Raw genomic sequence first — 25,346 nt, 5'->3', positions numbered from 1 at the left:
GAGAATTTTAATTTAATCAACACACAAGCTCCTTGTAACTTATTATGTTGGTTTGCGTAGTTTGAAACAAGTAAGCCTGATCTGGTGGACAAATTTTATGTGCACTGGTTTTCTCGATGTATTCTCGTTTCCTCCTACTTTCTTCATTGCATCACTTCATTATCATTTTCTTCTCCTTTAGCCTTGAAACATAATCATGCGACGTTACACACAGACACACACACACACACACACACACACACACACAAACCAACCAACAAACAAACAAACTTAAATGTATATATATTTGTTTCATTTTGATTAAAGGAAAATATGTTTGTACATTGTATTTTTTATTTGTCAAATAATAAACTAAGTCTATACATGAGCACAATTTTTATAACAACTTACACAAGACAATGAGGATACATGAACCCTCTGAATAGGCTTACAAAGTACTATGACAGATGTATGCATTCGTTGGAAAACAGTCTGTGTCGACTGCCAATGGACACGAGATCCTCCCAGAAGTTTTTCATTTGCTATAAATGTGTCTATGCCTTCATCTCCCTGGAAACAAAGAGATTGTGTAATTAGTGATAATAGAAATAAAAATAAAATGAAATACTTATAAATCTTATTCGTGTATGGCGATATCTCGAATAATATTAGTGTTGCTACGTTCTAATTTGAATTAGTATCAATTGAAATACGATAATATAGACTCTGGTAAAGACAGTAAACAGAATTACGCAATATTTCTTTAATTAATATTGAAACCAGAAGTTGTAGTAGATCTACCATTTAGTGTTTTAGCAGAGTGATTAGAGTGGAAATGGAATATATTCTAGGGACGCTTAATCGATTAAAAAATATACAATGTGAGATTACTGTCTATGCTCTATAGTGATCAACGTTAACCGGAAATGGTTTATTTCTATCACTACAAGTAGGTGGATCACATCCATTAACGAACTCCTCCGAGATAATTATCTAGCTGTTGATTGCAGAAAACAATTTTAAAATTATCTTTTGTTGGAGAGTTATTGAGCGGTGTAACGGACGTACTAAGCCAGAGGTGTTTACCCTTGCGAGGATGGCCCTCTCGAGGGCATCCTCACCCTCAAATTCTCTCTCAACCATAATGACGCGATGGCGATGACAAGCTTGGACAGCGAGGGCGAGGGCCAACTGTCACTGTCAGGGCTAGAGCGAGGACAAATTCCCAACACGAAGGCGAGAGCGATGGTCAACTCTCTTCGAAGGTGAGGGCGAGGGCCAATTCACTGTGAGAATGAAGGTGAGTAAGGTCGGAGTAAAATGAACACCTATGGTACTAATATTACAATATTATATATATCCCACTTGCTTGATCCTAATAAACATCAAATGAAAGACTTAAGACCTGACTCGTCTATGGCGATCTTTATAATAATAGTAGGGTTGTCACGTTCTGGAAGGATTAATATCAATTGAAATAAGATTATAAAAATAAGGAAATTGAAAGGTAACCAAAAACATTTCGATCTGTTTCATCTATGCAAGACAAGGAAACAATAAACCTGAAAATTAGTCATTTCTGCTTATGTGTGACGAAAAAAAAAAGAAAGAAAGAAACAATGAATCACACCACAAATTCTAAGTTATATAAAATTTCACCGTTATTCGATTTCTACTTTTTTAGCAATTGTTAAACAAATTACTAGAATGTTTTGAGAACAGTAGCGTAACTAAGAATGCATGCCCCCCTCCATCCGCGAAAATGTCAAAAGGGCTCTTCCTGTTTCTACGTTCATGGCACACGTACAATTTATACAGTAGTAGAGTTATTTTTCCATCTAGTCAGACACTACTTGCTAATATACAAAAATTGCACATTATTATTATTATTATTATTATTATTATTATTATTATTATTATTATTATTATTATTATTATTATTAAGCAATTACATGGGACTAAAAAGTTTCTTAAAAGAAATAATTTCTAGGAATTAGGAATTAGATTTCTGGGCTGTCGGCATCTAAGGCCACGTTAGCCCATCCCGTATAAAGGATGACGTCCCTCAGCGAGCCCACTGTACGATGAAAGGGAAGGAAGAAAGGATTGGGAAAGGAAGGAAGCAGTCTGGGACCATTATATTAGGAACCTCCATCCCGGCATTTGAATGGTATGAATGAACGAAACCCAAGAAAGACTTCACTCAAGATGGCAGGTCTGAAAAAGCTGTTACACTCTTTCGGCCGAGTGTCCCCACCAGGAGTCGAACCTGGGACCGCTCACCTCAAAGGCAAGAGCAGAAATAATTTTTTTCCTAACGTTCACATTACAACTAACATATGAAAACTCGTCAAAACTTGTGGAACTTGCTCACATATTTCTAAACCGGCGTATTTTTTTTTTTTTCGGAGAGTAATTCGCTGACTACTTTCTCAATATCAACGTGGTGCCATTCTTCGCTTTCAGTGCTCAGGATTGGCAAAGTGCTCAACCAATGCCGTAACTTTTGCGGGGGAATGAGGAAACTGCCCCCCCCCAATTAAGCTTCCAGTTGTTTGATAGGATTCATTTGAGTTAAAACTTTGTTGCTTTGTATGATGTGATATGAACAGGAACTTATAAATAAAGCTTGGAAAAGGTTTACCACATAACAGAAAAAAAAATGAAACGAAAATGTGTTAAGAGCCTCATTCAGTAAAATGTGTCCTATTAGAGCCCCAGACAAAATATATATTTAGTAAGACTTTCAACATATTGTCTCATTTAGTTAACTTGTGAAGCACCGTACTATTTTCAAAAGCATTGCAAATAATTTAAGATGTTTCTGCTGCCCCACTATCTGAACGAAATACATTCCTTTAAGATGTAGCATATATGTAATCTGGATTTTACTTTAGTAAACCATCAACTGGCGCCCCAAGAAGTATCGAACACGTTTAGTAAGGATTTCACTTCAAATGCCATCATTATTCTAGGGGGCCTCAACTTGACATATTTTAGGAGGTCTAATTAATGTTTGGTCTTCCAAGAAAAAGCCCAAGTTACGGGGCTGAGCTCAATTTCATCTTCGACCTTGTTCTACGAATATAAAGTTTGATGGCTTTTAGTGTACTGAATGATCACTCAGGATTGGCTTCGTCAGAGGCACAGTGAGACACAGTTGCAAAGAAGTACACAAATCCAGAACACTACTAACATAGGAACTTATCTACGACTAAATAATTGGCTAATTAATTCCAAGTTAAAATTTCACTAAATTGTTTCTTCACTACTCATCGGAAACTTGTTAGTTGTTGCAACAAAAGGCGATACATTTTCCGAGTAGAATTCACTAAATCTATTATAGCTGGTTCCGTGATTTCTTTTTCCTCTAAGTAGAGTACTCTTGCAGTAATATGAAACCTGCAAAGTGCTTTTGAATGGAGTTGAATTTCAGTTTAGCGTCCCTTTCAGCAGCGAGGCTATGTGAGACGTGGACCTACTGATTAACGTGGAATCCGAACCACATGAGCTCCCGCCGGGAATCGAACCCGGGTCTCCCGCGCCAAGAGCGCGTACGCTAACCGCTTAGCCACGGATGAACTCTGCAAAGGGCTTTTAACATCCAAACATTATAAAGTTATACTCCGAAACTTAAATACCGGGAGCCTGTTAGTTACGCCACTGCTTGAGAATACAGATTCTTTATTCATAGAAAGGAAACTTAATGACTAGATATCAGGGTTGGCTGGTTTAAACCAATGTTTAAAGCAGCTGGGTTTTTTTTTTTCAAAAAAACCAACTGGTTTAAACCAAATAACGAAAATGTTCGTAAAAGTGTAAGTGTTTGAAAAATCTTGATGAACACACATTTGTGGGTTATCACGTTTCACTCCCGTATATTATTCGTATTATATTCAGACCTAAATTCCCCATTCATTACTCAAAAAGATTATACTACAAAAGCAACTTTTTTTATGTAAGTTTATAGATGTTTGTTTTGTGATTTTTTTTTTGTAGTTATTATTGTTATGTAATTGCAATCAAAGAAACATTCTAAAAATTGTTTTGTTTACTATTGATAAAATACATCGAAATGCCGTACTTTGTGTGTGTGTGAGGGGGGGGGGAGGAGGGTCATACAGACCTTACGAGAGGCATTTAGTGAAATGAGAAGTATCTTCGATATCTATTTATGTATAAATGAGTCTGAGCCAAAGTGGACTCAAATAATTCGTATCTTTGTGATATGCAAATTAAGTCGTTGTATTTCTTTAATTTGGACCAATAAAAGTCGTTGTTAACTAACTTGAATTAAATTAGTTCGTCTGTACTCCGTAGTACTTTGAAATTGTCCATATGTAATTCAGTATAATGGTTTCACTTGTGCACTGTTTATCTTTTTGTCCTTCTGAAATGACTCTTGAGAGCTATATTAAGAAGCATGTAAAGATCAGTACAACGTATTTTTATCAGGATTCCTTCGTGAGTGAGTCGGCAGACGTATCGCATTTGTGGCCAATTAGTCCTGGTTCCGAGTTCAAATGGAGGACAATTTTTCTCGGATGTAACTCGAGAAGCAGTTTTTATTCCGCTTTAAGCTTATGTGACCCCTTCCAGCATAACCCGGCTGTTGCATAATAACATCAAGGCGAAACAAACTTATTTCTGTCCATATATGATATGAATATATAGAGCAAATTATTTAAACCAAATAAACCTGGTTTAAACCAAAAAAAACCTGGTTTAAACCAAAAAACCCGTTTTTTTTTTCAATAAAAGCCATGGTTTTTGCCAACCCTGCTACATATACAGATGACGTTAGAACCATCCATTAGTATGCAAATCAAATTCTTTATAAAACCATCCTTCTATTAAGATATTTCCAAAACGTATAACCTGGAAAGTAAATGTATTAACTCTGTAATTATGAAACTATGACTACAATTGAACGATAATGGACATATTCCTAATCAGGAAGGTATACAAAAATTATGTGTCCAATGAAACGCCTGACAGGACTTACCTGTAGCTCTGCAATGACATATTCGTGGCTCCTGTAAGGTGCCGGCCTTCTCCTTACTATTTTAGCTCCTTTCTTACGTATGATTACACCTTGTGGTAGTAGAAATGGAAGCAAATGTAGTGCGCAATTGATCTATAGAGAGAAAATATGACTAAGTCAGTATATAATAATGTTTGGAATTAGTAGATATTGCTATTGTCTGCCAAAATATTTTTTTAAGTACAATGTAAATCACACTAAATTATTCAAAAACCACTTCCATGAGTTGAAATAAGGTTTTACTTAAAGTGTACTGCTTTCTAAAGCCCTAGACAATTGTTATATTCCTTAGCACAATGATGGGGAAACATTTTGGGCCGCAGGCTAAAGAAAAACGGAAAAAAATATAGGTGGGCCAATATAATAATAATAAAAAAAAAAACCAGTGATTGTATCACTTGTAAAACCAAGCTCTATTAATACTCGAAAGATCATGAAGGGGAATGTGATAGATGGTATTGTGAATGCATTTTTAAACATTTCTCATAATTTGGCTGGAAGTATAATCCACTGATTCTCAGAAGTGAAGTTATATTCGTCAGGTAATGAATCACGTCGTGGGCTGGGTGGAAACGTTTAAGGAGCTACATCTAATCCGCGGGCCATGCTTTGCCCATCACTGTCTTAAGACGTGAAGATAATAAGCCAAAGATGTGCAATTTTGAGTTCATGTACGTTTATTTAAAAGGTATTACGTGTTTCAAAATACTGACTTATTTTTACTTTTCAAAGTAAAGCATATAAAAGCTATTATTTGCTGCGATTGAATTATAACAATAAAACAATGTTTGTGAATAGACACTATAAAAAGATAATGTAAAGAAAGAAAGAAAAAAAACAAATGGGTGCTTTGCCAGAAGTAGGGTTGTGTTGATGACAAATAGACTCTTGTGTACATATTTATACATGCAACCTGAAATATGATATAAATATACACGAAAACTTGATCTTACTCACCAAGAACTTTCTCTAGCGAAACCTTAAAGAAAATTATCACTGCCAAACAGATGACATTAAAAACAGACTCTGCCGCGCTGAACAAATTTTTAAATTCAGCATCCATCTGAAATATAAAGATTTAATTGTTATACAAATATATTCTATTAAATAATATATTTTACCTTTTTCTAGTCATGAAGTTCCAAAGTAGTTCATTGTCATAATGTTTTACTGCAATGTTAGAAATGCGCATACATGAATAATGTGAAGTAGCAATTAGACTCTTGTTAACGAACATCACTACTTAAATTGTTCTTTGTTATTCAGAAATAAACCAATACAATTGCAATAGTTTGTGTGTGCTGCAAGTAGCATAATTTGCACCCATTGTTAGCTAGTGGGGTGCACGGTGGCTCAGTGGGGAGCGCTTACCTCAGGTGCATGGTTTCCTTGGTACGATTTTCACCCAAGCAAGCTTGTGATAAACAACATTGTGTTCGTGGATTTTGTCGAGGTACTCCCGTTTCCTCCCACTTTCTCATTCTTCCATCATCATTCACTTGCTTTAATCATCGTCTCCCTTAACCTAAAGGCATAATCATGGGATGTTAAACTGAAAGATTTCACTATATTTCATTTTGTTGGCTGTGTGTATACTTTTGCAAAAAAAAAAAAAAAAAAGTAAAAATAGAAGGAAAAAGTAAATGAATAAAACAAATGTGGTTGGTAGCAGAAGCGTCATTTCAGATTTTACTTGTGGGAGGGCAAGACCCCTTGATATAAGAAAATTTTGCGTTTTTCACTGACTACTATTCTACTCAAAAAATCTATATAAATCTCAATCTCAGGGGGTGCAATTACTCCTCCCTGCCCCCTAAATGACGCCACTGGTGGTAGTTCCCTTAATATAGCTAAATTAAAATTATTACATAACTTCTGTCATAAGTATTGAACACTCAACAAACAACGGAAAATTTGATAAAGTGAAAAGTTTGTGTCAGTCGAGGGAAATTTTCTTAAAGAAACCTACGAACAGTGCCACCAGGTTCGTCCTGCACTGACTCGGTTAGATAGCATTCATGCTTTTATTGCCACCTGGCACACGTTTGTTCGTGTTTATGCCATACGTCCACACTGTATTTACATCGAGCCCTTCTGAAGTTAATCTGTATGTAGTACTGGAGCTTGTTATTTAGTGCTGCTAAAAAAAAAAAAAAAAAAACTAAACCTAACCTGAGAATGTAAGAAATGTGTCAAAACTTGGTAAAACAGTCTGCTCGAGTAATGCCTGTTTTTTTTTTTTTTTTTTTTTTTTACATTGTAGCTTTTATGCAACAGATACGGAATCCGTATTTATATGGCAATCGTAAAGGAATTGCAATTTTTCAACTAATACTTCTGGTGGTCCCTTGAAATTTTATCTGTGCAAGTGAGCAGGCCGGTAGCCAGCCCAAAAATGTAGGGGGGGGGGAATCCAACCATATTATAGTTCATTTGCAAGCCTACTGTGAACATTTTAGGTAGGCAGTAAAAATTTAGGAGCCCGACCCCCTAGACCCCCCGCGTGGATACGGGCCTGCAAGTAAGGGCAAGGTTCTAGATTACTGGTCCTCCTTCCAATTGAGCAATAATAAAGACAGAAAACAACGTGCCCTGCGGGGCTCTAAACCGCCTTCACTCGCTAACGCTCGCTCGGCAATACTGTGTAGATTAAATGTATAAACTTTAGTAGAGAAAGAAACCAACCCAGCTACTAACCTACATGGGGGACCAGTAATCTAGAACCTTCCCGCAAGGGAGTTTTTTCATGTCACCCGCCACAAATCTTTTAGGGGACAATAAGAAGGAAATTATTAAAAGAATTGTATTTTAACAACAGTTATTTAGAGTGCAGCGCCAAAAGTAAACCTGCACGCCCCAATTCACAAAAAAAAAAAAAGAAGTAAACCATTTACTGAATATATTGGAAAGTCGCATATCATTAACACAACTTTGTCTAAGATATAGAATGCCCAGAAGCATAGAGTGAGGCTTCCGGGCATTCTATCTGGGAACCAGTACCTAGAAGCATTACTCATGATTTTCGAAGGAAAATAATGGATTGTCGTGATTAACCGTCAATCGATTACAATGATCGCACACAAGCAATGTTGCATTCACACTTAAAACTAAATTCATGTTGCTAGCAGTACTTACCTGCGAAATCCTATATGCTGTTAGTAAACAACACTTTTCGTCCATATTTTTTTTTAACTTTCTCTTTATCCATCCGCTAAGTAGTTCCTCCATCAGCCAGAATGAGAACATATAGTTCAGGATTATAAAGGACTTTTGTGCTCTTATGTTAGCTTGTTCGTACTTGTTTTCCATAGTCTTGCATTTGCAAACTGTCTTTTATATCTCACGATATTCAATGATATATTTATATCATAAAACAATATTTTTTAAGACTACATTATTACTCGTTTTTGAGAACCAGTCTCTGACTCAAATATGCAACTAAATTTCCTCATTCTCATTTTTTGAGGTATTTTCTCCTCACAATTGAGACTAATTTACTCAATTTTTTTTGAGTAGTAAAATGTATTCATTTTTGAATAAATCATTTTTAACAGTGTAGCCGTTTCTAAGGAAGTTAGTTATGAGTATGTGCAAATATAGAGATCACGTAGAGATTATAGAGAATAGATTCATGGAAGATTTTAAGAAAGATATTTTGAAGTCAGAGCTAAGAGGCTTTTAAGATACTTGTGTAGGAGTCTAAAGGGATACGAATTAGTAAGACGATGATAATAAATATAAGTGAAAGAATGCATTATACAAATGAGATGTAAGAAGATAATCAGATAGGTTCTGATTGAGAATAAACCAACTTAAAAAGATTTGCGATGTAGTGATTTTGAAATAGCTTATCCTAGAAGTAAGCTAGTGATAACATTTGATTGGTGAAATCCAAGAAATAAAAGAATAGAATTTAGAATCTACGTAAAATAATCCCAACAGAATTTTGGCGCAGTCGGTAGGATATAGATACATATAGATAGAAAGCTTGGAAACGAAGACATGCTGATTTATTCGTTCTTCTTCTATTCAAATATCTATCTGTCTTCTTTTCCAAGCTTTCCGCTATTCAACAGTGAGACAGATCGTTTACAGGCATATTTAGATCGCTTTGAGCATTTGTGCATTGCCAGACAAGTTCCAGAAGAACGGAAAGTATCAACCTTGTTTGCAGTGATTGGATCAGAAACCTATGAGCAAATATGCAATATTTTTTGGTCTGCTTCCCCTTCAGATAAGTCTTATGACGAAATTAAAACAGCGATGAAAACATTTTAAAATTCCAAAGTTAATCTTATCTCGGAAAGATATCAATTTCATTCAATGAAACGCAATCCATTACCAGTTTCGTATTGGACCTTAAGAAGCAATCGTCATATTGTGGCTGCACTTGTTGTTTAGAAGAAAACCTAAGAGATCAGTTTGTATTCGGAGTTGGTGATGAATCGATCCCCCCAAGGATCTGACATTCCAGTTAGCTACGGAAATCATCCTCAATATGGAATGCACGGAACAACAGTTAAGTTTATATAAACCAAAGACAAAAAGTGTGATTAATATGGTGAACACTACAAAGAAGCGTTTTTCAAAATGGAATGACAGACAGGTGACTAGATGCAGTGTATCATTGCCAAAATTGTCTTCTTCAACGCAATCGTCTCCCCAATCAACAACTAGATGTCGTTTTTGTAGATTACGTCATAGGAAAGGGGAATGACCTGCGTGGTTACAACAATGTTTCGAATGTGGTCGCCAGAATCATTTTGCTTTACCCTATCAGTATAGCACATTTCAAACCCAGGAGAATACCATTGTTCACAGTCTCAAATCACAACAGGAAGAATTGGTACAGATTGCAAGCCAGTTGAACATGGATCACTTATTTTGTGACAGTGTAGAGGAACCATCATCATCACATGAAGATCCACACTTAGGTTTATCGGATGTCTGATGGTTTGATCAGCAGAGCAGAGTTACCCAAGGGCAAGGATGAAATGAGAGACAGGGAAGTAGTAATGAAAGAAGTACCACAAGTGTATATGTCGGACTCAAAGGAGGTAGAGTTACTTGGTATAGTTTATGATAAGCTTACCCATTCTCGCAAACGTTTCAAACAGATCTGGTCAAAGTGGATAAATGGAAGAAATAAGAAGGATGATTCTATGGAAGAGAAGAAGAATACGTCGGGAATATGCGGACTGCAAGAACAAGAACGGGATAAACTTAATATTAATAAGTTGATCGAAAAACAACAGTGCATGCAAGCTCAGATTGATTTCCTCCTGGACAAATGGTATACTCAACCAAGAAGATGGAAGAACAGATGATGGAAAGAAAAGGAAGTTTATTCGATTGAGTCGGAGAGTTGTTAAAGAGGATTAATGTTTTTTGATGATTTGATTCTGTTGTATGCCGGTAGATTAGATGTGTAATGTTAGGTAAGACACCGGTTATTTGATTATGTTGCAAGAGATTAGATTAGGTTGAAAGATGTAACGTAACGTTCTGTTTTGTAAAGAGGAGAGAATGTTAGAATATAAGAGTACATAGGTACAAAATGTTTTAAAATTTGACACTAGCCGTTTCTAAGGAAGTTAGTTATGAGTATGTGCAAATATAGAGGTTACGTAGAGATTATAGAGATTAGATTCATAGAAGATTTTAAAGAAGATATTTGGATTTCAGAGCTAAGAGGCTTTTAAGGTATTTGTGGTAGGAATCTAAAGGGATACGAATTAGTAAGACGATGATAATAAATATAAGTAAAAGAATGTATTATACAAGTGAGATGTAAGAAGATAATCAGATTTGCGAAGTAGTGATTTTGAAATAGCTTATCGTAGCAGTGAGCTAGTGATAACATTTGATTGGTGAAATCAAAGAAATAAAAGAAGAGAACTTAGAATCTACGTAAATTAATCGGAACACTAGTCTAGGATTTTGCTAGGTGGGGCTTCGTCGCAAGTTTACCAACTTCTGAACAAGCTGGCAAATTAAAGTGCCTTATTGGCAATATTTACTTGTCACTACGTTCAACTGACTTACTTGTCTTAACATTTTCTTAGTTACCTAGTAGCTGTGAATTATCACTTAATTTATGGACTTGGCAGTTGGTACAGTTGAAGTTTCATGCAATTAGTCCATGTTTTGCTAAGTGGGGCTTCGTCCCAAACTTATTAACTTCTGACCAAGTTGGAAAATTAAAATGCGTTGTTGTCAATATTTACTTAAAAGACTTCCGTTAATTTCAATTGACTTACTTGGCTTAGCATATTCTTACTTACCCAGTTGCTGTGATTTTAAATTTCTTTGTGAACGTTGAATGTTTATGTAATTAGTCTAGTTTTAAATAGGTAGGAATTTGTCGCCAGATACAAAATTTCCTCATCCTACGGCCTCGCACCTCATAAACGTACAAATATACCAAACTTCTTAGTTTTTATTCCGATTTCAATTACAGTACCTAAAATATGAGATTTTATACATCCTAAATGTCTATTTAAATTACACATTTTTTGTCTCTTTAAAGCTGCTAAAAATGGAAAATATTCACTTTTGGGTATTTTCTATATATTCCAGGAAGCTACAAACTTTGTCAAATTCAATCGTTGCAGTCCTACTGGAAGCGCCTAATCATTTTTGGGTGTAGCAAATGGTCCATAAATATCTTGCAATGCTTTAAATTGAAATAACATGGAATGATTTTCAGTTCCCCATAAAACACAACTAAAGTGTTAAACTATTTTATTTATTTATTTATTTATTTATTTATTTATTTATTAAATATTTGAGAGGGAATCAAAATATAATAGATTTTAGTAATTACACTTTGAAATAGATGTTTTATGGTAATTGTTTATGCTCAGATATAACTTCGAGATCTTTTAAACGTGTTTAGGAGCTGAGATTATTATCTTATTATAAGGAAGATACAAGTTATTAGGAAGGTTCCATTCGAGAAATTTGCATACTGATTCTACTTTTCTTTCCTGAAGTTATGTAAATGCTTTTTGTAATATAAATTAGTTGTGGCTTTTCAATGTTCTTTTCAGTTAATTATTAGTGTTTACATTATACATAGACACTGGTTAGTTCATGCTCCTATGAATCACTTGGTTTCGTGCTTGATCCTAGATAGGAGAGTGTAAAAAATGTGAACCCATTACGGTGATTTGTATTCCACCCTAATCGTAGATTCACGTCTTGTGTTGTATCGGTGCACACAAGGGACGCTAAAATTCAACAAACAACAGCAGGAATATAAATCAACTCATACGTTCTTCTCTATTCCTTTTTCACTTCTCTCCACCTAGCTGGTTCTATATTTAGGGTAACCCTTCAAATTCCTGGAAATTTATTGAACTGCATCCTTGAACGTGAGTGCACTTTGTCTCTTTGGAAAAGATCTTACCGATTAAATCGGAACGATGAACATTGTGAATACCACTTACAGCGCACCGGCTGCTCTATATGTACATAAAAGTGTTTTTCTTTACAAAAACACAAGAACGACAATCTTTGTATGACATTCCCAAAAATAGAATTCGTAATCACCTGGTCCTATAACTATGGTCATTGACATTATATGACTAATGTTTTTAACACTGCCAATGTCTAATCTGGTAGGATACATATTGCCATGTAATTGCCGGTTCTAACGGGGGAAAATAATCCTCTTCCTTGGCAATAACCTGCGGTTGTGACGCGGGGAGATTGGCATAAATGGGTTCAAATGCATTGATGCATGGGTTAAAAAGCACTCTGTAGGTACTGCACAATTGTGTTCAACCCATTAAAATTGTTTTTACTGCAAACACAATAAAACAACTGAAACTCTAGTGAGTTATTTTCGACGTAACGTTTATGCTTGAACAGTAAACCAATATGAATATTATATTAGAGAAAGTTCAAGTTTGATGTTTTAATAATCGTAGAGTATAAGTAACCATTTACATCCATACTATAAGCATCCAACGCAGGTGGATTCATAAAGAATATATATTATAAGTGTGTGATTACGGCATATATATATATATATATATATATGCCGTAATCACACATATATATATATCCTCTTGATTGCTGTACATAGACAAGCATTAACCATACGTTTTCTCTACGGTGTCGTGCAAAGCATGTCTCATCTCGTGTATCGTCTTGAAAAAAGTGCTCTTCCCGTCTCGTCTCGGGAGTTCTGTCCCGTCTCGTCTTTGTCGTTTTGTCTCGTCTCTTAAAGTATTACAGCATATCATGGAAACGAAAACAAAATGTAGCAGACTGCACCATGCTGATCAAGATGCACAAAATTATTACCCGGAACACACAAGACAAACATTGTCACGGTAGCTTCGCCGTGAAGCATTCACCTCTTGCGAGTATGGTAGTCGATTCGATTTCGGTTAGTGTCATGTGAGCTTTGTGGTGGTGTGTGGAAAACAAGACGAAACAAATAGTCTGTTTCGTCTCACGTCTCGTCGGAAGGGTTCCGTTGCATCTCACGAGACGAGACACAAGAAAGGTCTCGCCTCGTGGCAACACTCTACGCGTCACACCATCTACAAAACCACTCTCTAGCAGCCTTGTTCTTCTTAGCGTATTGGTAAGAAAGTCACTTCTTACTTCCTGAGTTTTCACTTTGTCCTGTTGGCAGTTCGAGTCTTACCCAGTCCACAGTGTTTATAGTATCTTTTCGTAATACAAATAATTCTCTTCACTGGTGTAGATTAGCAAATGGCGAGAAATATTGCTGAAAGCACCTCTCCAGTTGTGTTTTAAAGTATTTTAATTTGATATTTTTTAAATATCGCCAGTAGAGGTACGTCTGTAATAATGCCTTATTTCAAAAACACAGACAATTGAGAATAGAGGTAAAGAAGACAGGAGATAATTCTCGTTTTCTTGTTTTATACTCTTTTTAGACTTACCTTAATGTAAACAAATCACGCATGTAGGCAATTTAACATATTTTGGGGGAATATTTTTTCGGTTGATTGGCGATTAGCCGCTTCTCTCTTGCTAGTGGGCCAGTGGTGGTATAATTATCAAAACAAAAATGGGGTCACCGTGGATCGTAGCTGCGGAGCCGCCTATATTTCGGGAGATGTCGCTAGTTTCTCATCGGTGGTCCAACGACGCTTACAGCGTGGGGTTGCTTCTGAATTTCTATAAACTTTCTAAGTAATTAAGAATGCGCTTCTCGACCATCTAGAAAAAAATCTAAGTTTTTTAATAAATGTTTATCCTATATCATTGTACTTCAAAACCAGAATCAATTATCTTTACATCCCATGGCGACGCAGCCAATGCCGGTATTTTGTGCTTTTTCGATTTTAGGCGTTTACGTTGTTTAGAATACCTCAGCATGTATTTGTCCTACCAAATTGAAAATTGCTGGACATCTCCAACTCGTGCAGAGCTAAAACTTTCATCTCTTAATATTTTTGCCTAAAACCACCTCAAGGGGATAAAATCAGGGTCTACAGTAGTAACATTTTTGGATATTGAAGACATGTTTGGAAAGAAGAAGCAACTGACGTAGAGATCTGAATTTTTGTGCGCATGTAGTCCGGGATTAGACGTTAATACACAAAAATTTACACACCTGTAGCTGCTCACAAAGGCATGAAAAAATCGTAAACTCGGGGAATTATTCCAATTTAATATGTTTCACTGTCCAATATCTCCAATGGCCCTGTATGAAAAAAGTCTGTAATTTTGGTAATAGTCAGTCCTTTAGTATACCATAACACACAACAAAGCGTGTTTTGTGTTTTTGAGCAGAAGGGGTCAAAGTATTAAGTAATGATGTCAAACTCTAGGAGGTGTTTTCTTCATAAATCTAACTGGAAATTTTTGTTGTGAAGTAAAATAAAGTAGTCCAGTCAAGAGTCTCAAGCATGTTTCTTTCCTCTAGTTGTAACATCCATAGCAGCACTGATGCCGCTAACAGCAGAAGGCGAGGAAAATCAAAGTGGACACTTGGTAAAAAAAAAAAAAAAAAGTCCGTAAGTACTCATTGCTCTTGCTGCTTGCTATATCAATGATATTCAATCATGTTTATTCTTCATTTAACTGTCAACTCATGCAGGAAACTGTTCTCCATCCGTTTGATCTACATTCCGCAGTCAGTATTTATAGCGAGTAAGTGTTCACTGACTTGGGAATGTAGATCAAACGAAAGGTTTGGGATGGAAAAGAGAAAAAAAAACAAAGAAATCGCAGAAATAAACTATGGCACAATTAACTTCAGAACATATTGCTTGCTTCCAAAAACAATTCAAATTGTTCATTCACTTGAATTCTAGGTAGAGGCCATACGGCTCCATGGATGTGCCTGTGTTGCAACATGTGTGTACTTGATAAGCCAAGAGTAGCAGAGCCACTTAACCATCTGATGATTACTTGGCCGAGCGCCCCGTAAGCAGAATATTTTAAAATGTATTAATTACATGTTTTACTTGCAAAATTTAGTCACAGGAGCTACACTGGTTTCCACAGAGGTCCATTAGGCTGCCAAGACGGCACTGGCGAGTGGATTATACTCTAGTGCGGGCTTGATTGGGAACTATCGGCCCAATCCGCTTAGGTCCGGCCCTGATTGTTGTATAAGACAATTAATACGTTAGTAAAGGTTTCTTTTAGTTTGAAACAACAAAATAATCTTTTAATTTTTATCTGTGTTCCTTCTCTCACAAGCCGCCTCCAGTTAAAAGCACAATATTAAAAAAGAAAGAAAAGATTTTTTCTACATTTCCTTAGTCACATTATTTTGTAATAATAGACCAGAGTAATATTTCTTCATATAAAAAGGTAAGTGCTCTGGAGGTACACACTGTCAAAATTTCTCAAAAACCGTTCACTTTTGATGCTTTGATTATCACCCTCCCTGTAGTTAGGCCGTAACTACAGTAAGTAAGTATTTTTGGAGCCCGAACTTGACTAAGAATGAATATATGTTGAAGTACCCTTTGAAGTATTATTATTGCTTTGTGTTACATTCAAACCAGTACGAAGGAGTCAGAAAAAGTTCCTTTTTATCTCTTCGTTTGTTTTAGCTTCCGCAGAGCTAGCTCTTTTCTTATAAAATGGTTTTAACCAACACGTGTAATCACTGATAGATCCTGTTACTTCCTTCACCATAAAGTTCAACACTTTCTATAAACTTTTAGCCGCTACCTGTAACGTCTCCTTAAATTTCTACTTATAAATCCAAAGGTTTGATCGCATCATATAAAGCTGTCCTCTCTCAATCTCTCTATCTCTTTCACACAAACACACACACACATATAGACACCCTAACAATTTGTTAGTTAAAAGCAAATCTTTGCGTAATGTTTGATTCCTGTTATGTCCGAGATAATTGTCTGCTGATGGGCAAGCATCCCAGAACAGATAAATATGTTCAGCATTTGTGCTATGATATGTGGCACATTTGTGCGAAATTAATAATAATGAGCCTTATGCTGAGTCAGATTTGGACTAACATATGTTTCCTGCAGTAGTCAGGCCTTTAGTATGATTCTAATCATACTTCGAAACGACTTTGCAAATGTCAAAATATGAAAACTAAATCCTGCTCATTTTGCTGAAGCTGCTTTTCGTATGCTTTGTATATCCTACAATTTACTTTCAACCGTTTATTTCATTTGCATAAATTTATATTTCTTCTCTTACCACACAAGTTTTCAATACTTGCGCTATCACATTCACAATTAGTATATCATACTGTAATTTTAACGTGTTCTTCCTTATACTGATTAAACGAAAATAAAATCACTTTCAATTTATTCCTAATAAAAATCAAAGGACAGAAGTATTACAAACCCTCCCCGCTGGTCAAATGGCTAGCACGTTAAACTTTTGTTCACGGGGTCCTGCGGATCTATTCCTAGTGAGAGAGCATTGAAAGACAGTGGTTTGAATTCCATGTTAAAATTATAAGTCCACATCTCGTATGGCATCGCTGACAAAAGAGGGCACTAAACAACTATCAATTACAATATTGCAAATTTCAGCTGCATAAAGAACCTATGTCTTGTGGAACTGGTTAAATTTATTTTGTAAAGCAGCTGTTTTACCACATTTCAGTATTAACGTGTCAGGTATTTCTATTTAGGGGCAAGAAAAAACATATTTTTTTTAACAAATGATAGCTCTATCCACGTAGATTCTAAATAGTCTGGAGGAAAAACCCTACTTTTGGACCAAACCAAAAATTTCAGTATGTCTAATGTCTTTCAGCGGTTTTTAGCTCATTTGAGGGTGCTGAATCTGAATCTGCCGGGTGTACTAATGTACACCTTGAGCATTTTGAGTAATTCAAGATGGCGGCCACTATGGCGGCTGTAAAAGTGATAGGAATATTTTTGTATATTTTATCAAGATGGGTATCAAATTATATGTTTTTTGGGTTGCAGATTCCAATAATAGTCAAAAATGTTATGAAATTGATACAAATCGAAATATTCAATATGGCACCCAATATGGCGGCTACAAAAGAAGTTTATGTTGTCATTTCTGAAACCTATTTTTGAAAAAAATATTTACTGACATGAGTAATAATAAATCGTAAAATCTTAATTTTGTGCTCACAGATGGCAGCATTTTCATAGAATTTAGGAAAAATATCTCAGAAACAAAATAAGAGATACTACCAAGTGAAATACTAGAACGATTTATGAAAGGCGAACAGGTTCTGCGTCACAAACCAGGTATCTGGAATGCTATATTGTCAGACATGTTCATTGAGAATACATTTATGCGTTATGGCCATGGACCAGGAGGAATAATCGGACTTACACTAAATCCATCAGCAGTGAAGCGATGGGCTTTCAGCCTTCACACCTGCAGTCGTTTAGTAAATGACATTTATGTCATGAGAGATGCTGGACGAGATATGGAAATAACTAAGCATAAGGAAGGAATGTCATCTGGAGTAAAAGGAGATACTGCAGACCGAATTACGTTAAAGGAAAAGCTGTCTCATTGTATAGATCCTCTGAAGACCGATGATCACCCAAAAGCTATTGTGAATATTGTGACAGGGAAAATTCGTTCCCAGAAAGTGAATGTTGATAACGCTGTTGAGATAGGTGAGAAGGCGTTGTGTTCTTACGAAGAAAAACTGGTTTTGACGATCCAATCTAAACAACGGTTCGTAATGTTTCCTGCGATGACGTGACAGCTAGTATTGGTGTCATTGATACAGAACTCTTGTACACGCGTGCAATGTGACTCACATCGACAAGAGATATTGATGCTAAAGGAGTGATTTCATATGAGCTTGCCGCTGTCCTCACATCTTTGTTTGATGAATATGGGACTCCCAGGTTCTGCAAAAGTAAGTCAAAACTGAAACAAATATTACAGGTAGAGAAGTCTATGAGATCGTACAAGAACGAAGATGCTATCATACTTGATGGTTGTGCTGTTTTGTGGGTAATCAACTGGCCATATAACGGAACTGTTCTGAACTTCATAAAATTGTATCGGTCATATGTGCTTGAAAAATTGATCAAATGCAACGTGTACCTGATATTTGACTAATATAAGGAGTACAGCACCAAAGAAGGAATAAGAAGCGTCAGAACAGGATCAACATGTAGCAGGTATTGTCTTTCAACACGTAAGGTAGCCAATCAGCTGGACAGAAATTGTACAATAAATGTAATTAGTGATGGCACGTATGTTCTTCTCCTCCTGATGCACCGCCACCACACACAAAAACTTACTTGTAACATTTTTATGGAGGCAACTCAAAGTCAGAGAGGATTTATTGACATTGGATTGTCTGTGTCCAAACACCGTGATATTGTTTCAAACTTACTAGCACTTCATTCTCTTTCTGGCTGCGATACAGTTCCTACTCTTTATGGCATTGGAAAGCAGAAGGCAATGAAAGTACTACAAAGTGGGAAGGAGCTTCAAAAGCTTGGAAATAAGACATCACTACTTGAAGATGTGATTCAGGAGGCAACTGAGTTTATAGCTTCTTGCTATGGTAGTAGGATAACTGGCCCTACAATGTCTGATGTCAGAAGAGGTGTCTGGCTGAAGAAATTGTCAAAGAAGTCTGCCGTACATATCCCGAAATTGAAGAGCTTGCCACCAACTACGGAGGCATTCTCTGAAAATGTAAAAAGAGCTCATTTCCAGGCTTGTATTTGGAAACAAGCAGATCAACCAGACCCACCAAACATGGATCCGACACATTTTGGGTGGTATCGTGATGACTTGAACAAAATATTGGAACCAGTTACTGTACCACCGGGAACTGTGATGGCACCGAAAGACATCTTGAAGATGGTGAGTTGCGGCTGTTCTTCTGAAAACATATGTAAAGGACGTTGTGGCTGTGTGGCAAATCATAATAGCTGCACTGACTTCTGCAATTGTGAAGCCTCTAAACGATGCCAGAATATCTTCACATGTCAAAATACTAGAAATCTAGAAGACGAAAACATGGATACTTTTTCTGACGAAGACTGACAAGTGACTGATCTCTGATATTTATTATTTTGTTGCGGAGTAACATAGAAACATCGGCATTTTGTATTGTAGATGTACATATTTCGCATTAATGTCGCCAGCAACATAATTCTTGATTAAGAAAACGTCCAGGAAAAAAATAAGAAAATCTTCAAACCTAAGCTTGTGTTGTTTGTTTTCTTTTGCACACAGAAAGGAATGGTTTTGTAAATAAATACAGAGAAGACCAAAAAGTGGAAAAAATGTTCTGGAGCGCAAACAAGGTGAGTTGCAGTGACGGAGAAAGCATCAACACCCAATCCAAAATTTCTGTATATCAGATATTGTTCTAAGTATGTACCTAGCTCGAGGGTCGCGAATCTGATAATTTCATATTGAATATATTGATTTCTATCAATTTCATAGGGTTTTTGAAGTAACTATTGAAATCTGCACCCTAAAAAACATATAATTCGATACCCATGTCGATATAATACTCCAAAAATATTCTTGTCAATTTTACGGCCGCCATATTGGGTGCCATATTGAATACCTCGATTTGTATCAATTTCATAACATTTTGGACATTATTATTGGAATCTGCAACCCAAAAAACATATAATTTGATACCCATCTTGATAAAATATACAAAAATATTCCTATCAATTTTACAGCCGCCATCTTGGCCGCCATCTTGAATTACTCGAAACGCTCAAGGTGTACATTTGTACACCCGGCAGATTCAGATTCATCACCCTCAAATTAGGTAAAAGCCACCGAGAAACATTAGACATACTGAAATTTTTAGTTTCAATGGATTTCCTCCAGACTAAAAAGCAGAAACAGTAAGAATCGATACAATAGTGACTGACATTATTTTAACACATATCCATTCACTTTATAGTTTGGGTTGTCACAAACATAGGAAATTAAAAATTCCAGTTAATTGTAACAACTCCATCAGGAGTGGAAGTTGAAGAGGAAAGTACGCCATTAAGCAGCACATTTCATTGGTTTTCATACTCACGAACCCTGCGCTCGCGAGCTCGGTACTTTTGCTGAACCAGGCTCGGGCTCAATAATTAAGTGCGAGCCCGAGTTCCAATGAAATAAGTCAGTGTGAGCCCAAATGAATGAGATCCCAACTGAGGGCTAGCCAGCGCGAGTCCAACTGAGGGAACTGAGCCCGAGGGCCAGTGAGCGCAAGCCCAGTTAAAAGAAGTAAGCGCGAGCCGAGTGACCCCAGTGTAAAAATGGCGATCTGTGAACCAAAATCATTCTACCAAGACTTTTTCTATCGGATCTACTGCATTCTCTTGGTTCTCAAACTGATTGTTTGTGCAGATACCATTGCTCTTAAGATTATGTCATTTGCTAGTGAACGACGAGAGTGACTGTCTGTCTACCAACACTCATTAAATATGACAGTACAGACAGTTTTTATGTAAAAAATCTCCAGCACAGGCAAGACAACAGTCAGACATACTCGCTTCTAAACGTAGCACTATTTATATCCGGAAATTTTTCTTGGACACACACAAATATTATTCTCATTTGCATTATTGTTTTTTGTAAGTATGCAGAAGTACACAAGACAAGTTGTCTACTAAATTAAATGAAAGAAAGAATATGACCTATCTATAATCTGGCTATGACTTAAAATAATATTTGGTATGTCACCTAGAATGACGAAAATTTGGTGTCATACAAGTCCTTTATCCTGGCCTATTTCTGTCTACCGGGGCTTCGAGGTAGTCGGTACCCGAAAGAGTAAAGTTTGTCGATTCTCAAACCTCGACAGTTTGTGAATAGAGATTTCTCAGTTCATGTTGTTATTTCTTCGTTATGGAAACACTTCTAGTTGTTTCTATTAATAGTGAATACTGAACTTACACATTTACAGTTATTGAAAAATGAATAGTTATTTTTAAATACAAAAAGTCATTACAGATCAGTAGAGTACAGTAGTATATCGAAGTGAATAAATATGGTTTATTTGTTGAGATGTGCAAACTGAATCTGAATAAGTGTTTATTGACCCATACTCTTGTGCAGAGGCGGATCATTCCTGGAGACGATGTGGGTTGTAATACTACTACTTAAAGCTACTTTTAAGAGCTCTAAACTCTGATTGGTTTTATTTATGTATAAAATAAGAAAGTATCCGCTTCTAGGAGGCTATCGCTCTCATCGCTCCCTGGATCCACCCCTTCTTCTTGTGTAGCAGAGTTTGAAGACATGTAGCTAGTACCTGCTGCTGACGCTGCTGATCCTCCTTTCTAGGGAAGGACAGATACAAAGTGGAGCAAGTTTTATTTGAAACGACTCGACTCCAAAAAGATGCAACAACTGAAGTCGAGTCCATCAAAACGATGCAAATTCTGAGTGTAGTTTTAAGTACTGTGGGAAGAAGATATGAAAACGTGAGGCAGAAGGATACGAAGAATCATACGGGCCTTTAATGTTCACTGCACTGCAATTATACCAATAATAATAATAATATTATTATTTCACGAAAATTTCACGTGAGCTGAATTTCACGAAAAGGTTTTGTTCATTGGGTAGAAAACAAAGTTCGTCGTACGTTCTAATCCCTTCCCCTCTTTAATTGATATTGGAAAATTTAACTTGTTACTGTAGTGAGTTACACGAAAGAGAATCTCATTTTTAAAGTTACCTTTTAAAATAAGATTGACCATTATCACAATATATTCAAACAGGGATTTTCCCCCTCGTGAGGGTATCTTTATCCTCAAATGCCATAGCCCACAATGACGTTAGGACGAGGACAAGTTTCTACCACGAGGGCGAGCGAGGGAGAAGGACAACTCCCTTTCCAAGGGCGAGGGTGAACGAGGGCGTTTACAAGCTTCGACAGCAAGGGCTTGGGTGAGGGAGGGTGAGCACAAGTTTACACCACGAGGATGAGGGCAAGCGAGGGAGAAGGACAACTCCCTTCGCGAGGACGAGGGCCAACTGTCGCTGTGAGGGTGTGGGTGTGCAAGGGGAGGACAAGATTCCACCAGGATGGCGATGGACAACTTCCTTCGTGATGGCGAGGGTGAACGAGGGCGAGGGCCAACTGCCACTGCGACGGCCAATTGCCACTGCGACGGCGAGAAACAATTTAATTGGCAAGAAAAGAGCACGCGTGGGAGGACAAAGCTTCCTTAACAACAATTGTTTTGTAATTTGCTGTTCGACCACTTTTGGAGGGATGTAAAATTTAAAATAATATTTGGTATGTCACCTAGAATGACGAAAATTTGGTAGACAGAAATAGGCCAGGATAAAGGACTTGTATTAGAAAATGAAAATCTCATCAAAATGCAGAAATTTTTTAGACCGAGAGAAAAAAGGAATGAAATATCTAATTTCTACTTCTGTTAGTCTTGTAGCTCTCAGTCCGTGCCAAAGTACTGATAGAAATATGGGCAATAAATTATGATTATTTTGTAGAATATTCCACTTTAATATCGCAGGAAATTCATCTTCCGGCTTGCTTGGTTGTGAAAAATTATAGAGTGTATTGCTATACTATATAAAGTATGTGTACTGTTGCTGATTTGTGATGACAGAAACAGAAGTAAAAGGTAAAGTACAGTAATAATTTTCTGTTAATAGTTTCATATTAAAGGGGAAACGGAAAACCTACTTTTATTTTTAAAAATTTTGGCTTAAAATTTACATTCGGGTTCACACCCTTCCCCCTCTATATTCGATAGGGAAATGGAGAACATATTTAGAATTTGATTGTTGATTCGGTATATTTCAAGCATCGCTTCTCGGACCTAGGCTTTTGTGATATGTCGATATATCGCTATCGTCGATATCTATATTATCATATATCAACATTGGATATCGCAAATATATGAACATAAATATATCATAATATATTTTCTATATCGATATTCGGGGGGCGGGGTATAGGGCTTGCTATGGATGAAGAAATAAAACTTGCTTTTTACAATAATATATTCTAATCATAATTCCTTTATTACCACAAATTGCAATGTAAATATATCTACTTGCAAATTTGCAGTATTACATGGTGCAATTTCTAAGCCACCGGAACTTTCTATTCCTGAAAAAAAAACAAAAAAGCACGTGTCAAAGCAACTGCTTCGAACTTTAAACTAGAATTTATCTTAAGAAAGTTTTTTTGTTTCTTCCTCTTGGAGATTTTCATCCCTTTTAGTCTTTGGGTCCGCTCATTGACAAAACGTGCACACATGACCGCTATATGGAGATATGCTCTTAGCCAGAGTCAGATATTTTGAAAAGGAAACATGTTAATAGTAATAATAATAATAATAATAATAATAATAATAATAATAATAATAATAATAATAATTATTATTATTATTATTATTATTATTATTATTATTATTATTATAACAATGGGGTTTACAACTATGGTCCCATCTCTTCATCTTGCATGGGAGTGTCGAAAGTCTGCTACGCCACTGGTATCCTTTATTCCGGGTTTGTCTCTTTTTTCGTTTCGTGTAGATGTTGGTTTTTGGTGTGTTAGGCTTTTATATATTAAACCTTTACATTATGTAACTTTTTCTTTTTTATGTTATTCTTTTTGGAGGGTAGAGGGAGAGAAATGCTTTCTTCTGATATCTGTTTCTTGCCATTCATCTTGTTCGAACTGCTTAAGTAAGATCATTTTGTAACTTTTGATATCATCCAATTCCTCCACGATAATAAAATTGTCATTGTTACAATTTGTTTGTCACACTGACACATTTGTAACAAAATTGAGGTTTGTTCCAACGTCTTTCGAATTCTCAACTAACCCAACCGCCGAGCTTTTTGCGTTGCTTGTAATTGCAGGGAAAGGAGAATTGCATGTGCTATGCACTTTTGGAGTCCCGTATGCATATATACAATGGGCAGAGTGAGGTAAAATAAAATGTTGTACGCGCCGTATTCAATTCCAGTATTTATTTATGCTAGGAATTAGTACGCATAAAACTTACAGTGAACAAAAAAAAAAAAAAAAGCCTACACACTATTTCCAATGCCAAGACACAACGTAGAGGCTATGCCCATTTTAGCGCTCTTTCCTCTACTTTTGGCTCGCTTTTGATCCATTGTTTATATTATGCTCCTTGTTACAGGTGTCTAGACCAGCTAGAGAACGAGTTATTGGTATTTGAAGGTAATAATGGAAATTGCTCTTCGTTCAAAAACTCCCACGGTATCTTGGGCCTTACATGGCGGTGGACTAAGGGTTAAGTGTGTAAATAGGGAAACAAGAAAACGAAGACTCTTACAGGCAACGTAGTTCATATCCCTAACCTCTCGCAGAATGTCTAAATTTTTTTTCTAAACGCTGCATTCCGGAACTAAAATTTCCGTTAAAAGTATATTTTAACATATGTTGTTTACAACACAGATTCCGCCTTATCAAGAGAATTAAACAGTGTTTTACCCTTAAAATAAAGGGAACCGTGAAATATTTACATTTATGATAAATGTCCGTTTAATAAGGGACTTGTTGAAGACAGTTTTTAGTGTATTAAAAGCCTGTATTCAAAAGCTTATTTTCTTGGTTAAAAGAAAAAAATAATTTCAAATTTCTTTTTGTATCCAATTACATCTAGATACTAGAATATTTTCTTTTAGCGTAACACTGTTCGTTTCAAACAGCAATAATTTACAATGTATAGTATTGATACTCTAATTGGAATAAACTGATTTGAGCGAAACATGGAGCATGAATAGAAAGAAGGTAAATTTATCGAAAACACAATGGAAGACTTAATAGGAAAGTTACGTTTCGAGAAACCAAGATGCGTACCAAAGCAAAGCAAGCTTACATTTAAATACTCTCATAAACTATTTA

The 25,346-nt window shown here is 36.2% G+C and overlaps 1 protein-coding gene and 1 long non-coding RNA gene across 2 annotated transcripts in view; both read right to left on the bottom strand.

Annotated features, from left to right (window-relative positions):
• LOC145683429 (uncharacterized) overlaps window positions 1-25,346 on the bottom strand; it is a 341,599-nt gene that overhangs the window by 195,088 nt on the left and 121,165 nt on the right. The gene's annotated exons all lie outside the window — the stretch shown is intronic.
• LOC145683428 (uncharacterized) lies at window positions 323-6,098 on the bottom strand. The gene is made up of 3 exons (XR_014131093.1): window positions 5,981-6,098; window positions 4,985-5,116; window positions 323-549 (listed from the first exon to the last, which is right to left on the bottom strand). It is a non-coding gene; the product is annotated as an uncharacterized LOC145683428 (long non-coding RNA).

The sequence above is a fragment of the Thermobia domestica genome, chromosome 4, assembly GCF_964235325.1.
Source record: "Thermobia domestica chromosome 4, izTheDome1.hap1.1, whole genome shotgun sequence".
Taxonomy (NCBI): Eukaryota; Metazoa; Arthropoda; class Insecta; order Zygentoma; family Lepismatidae; genus Thermobia; species Thermobia domestica.
This window is presented reverse-complemented; position numbering and strand designations above follow the sequence as displayed.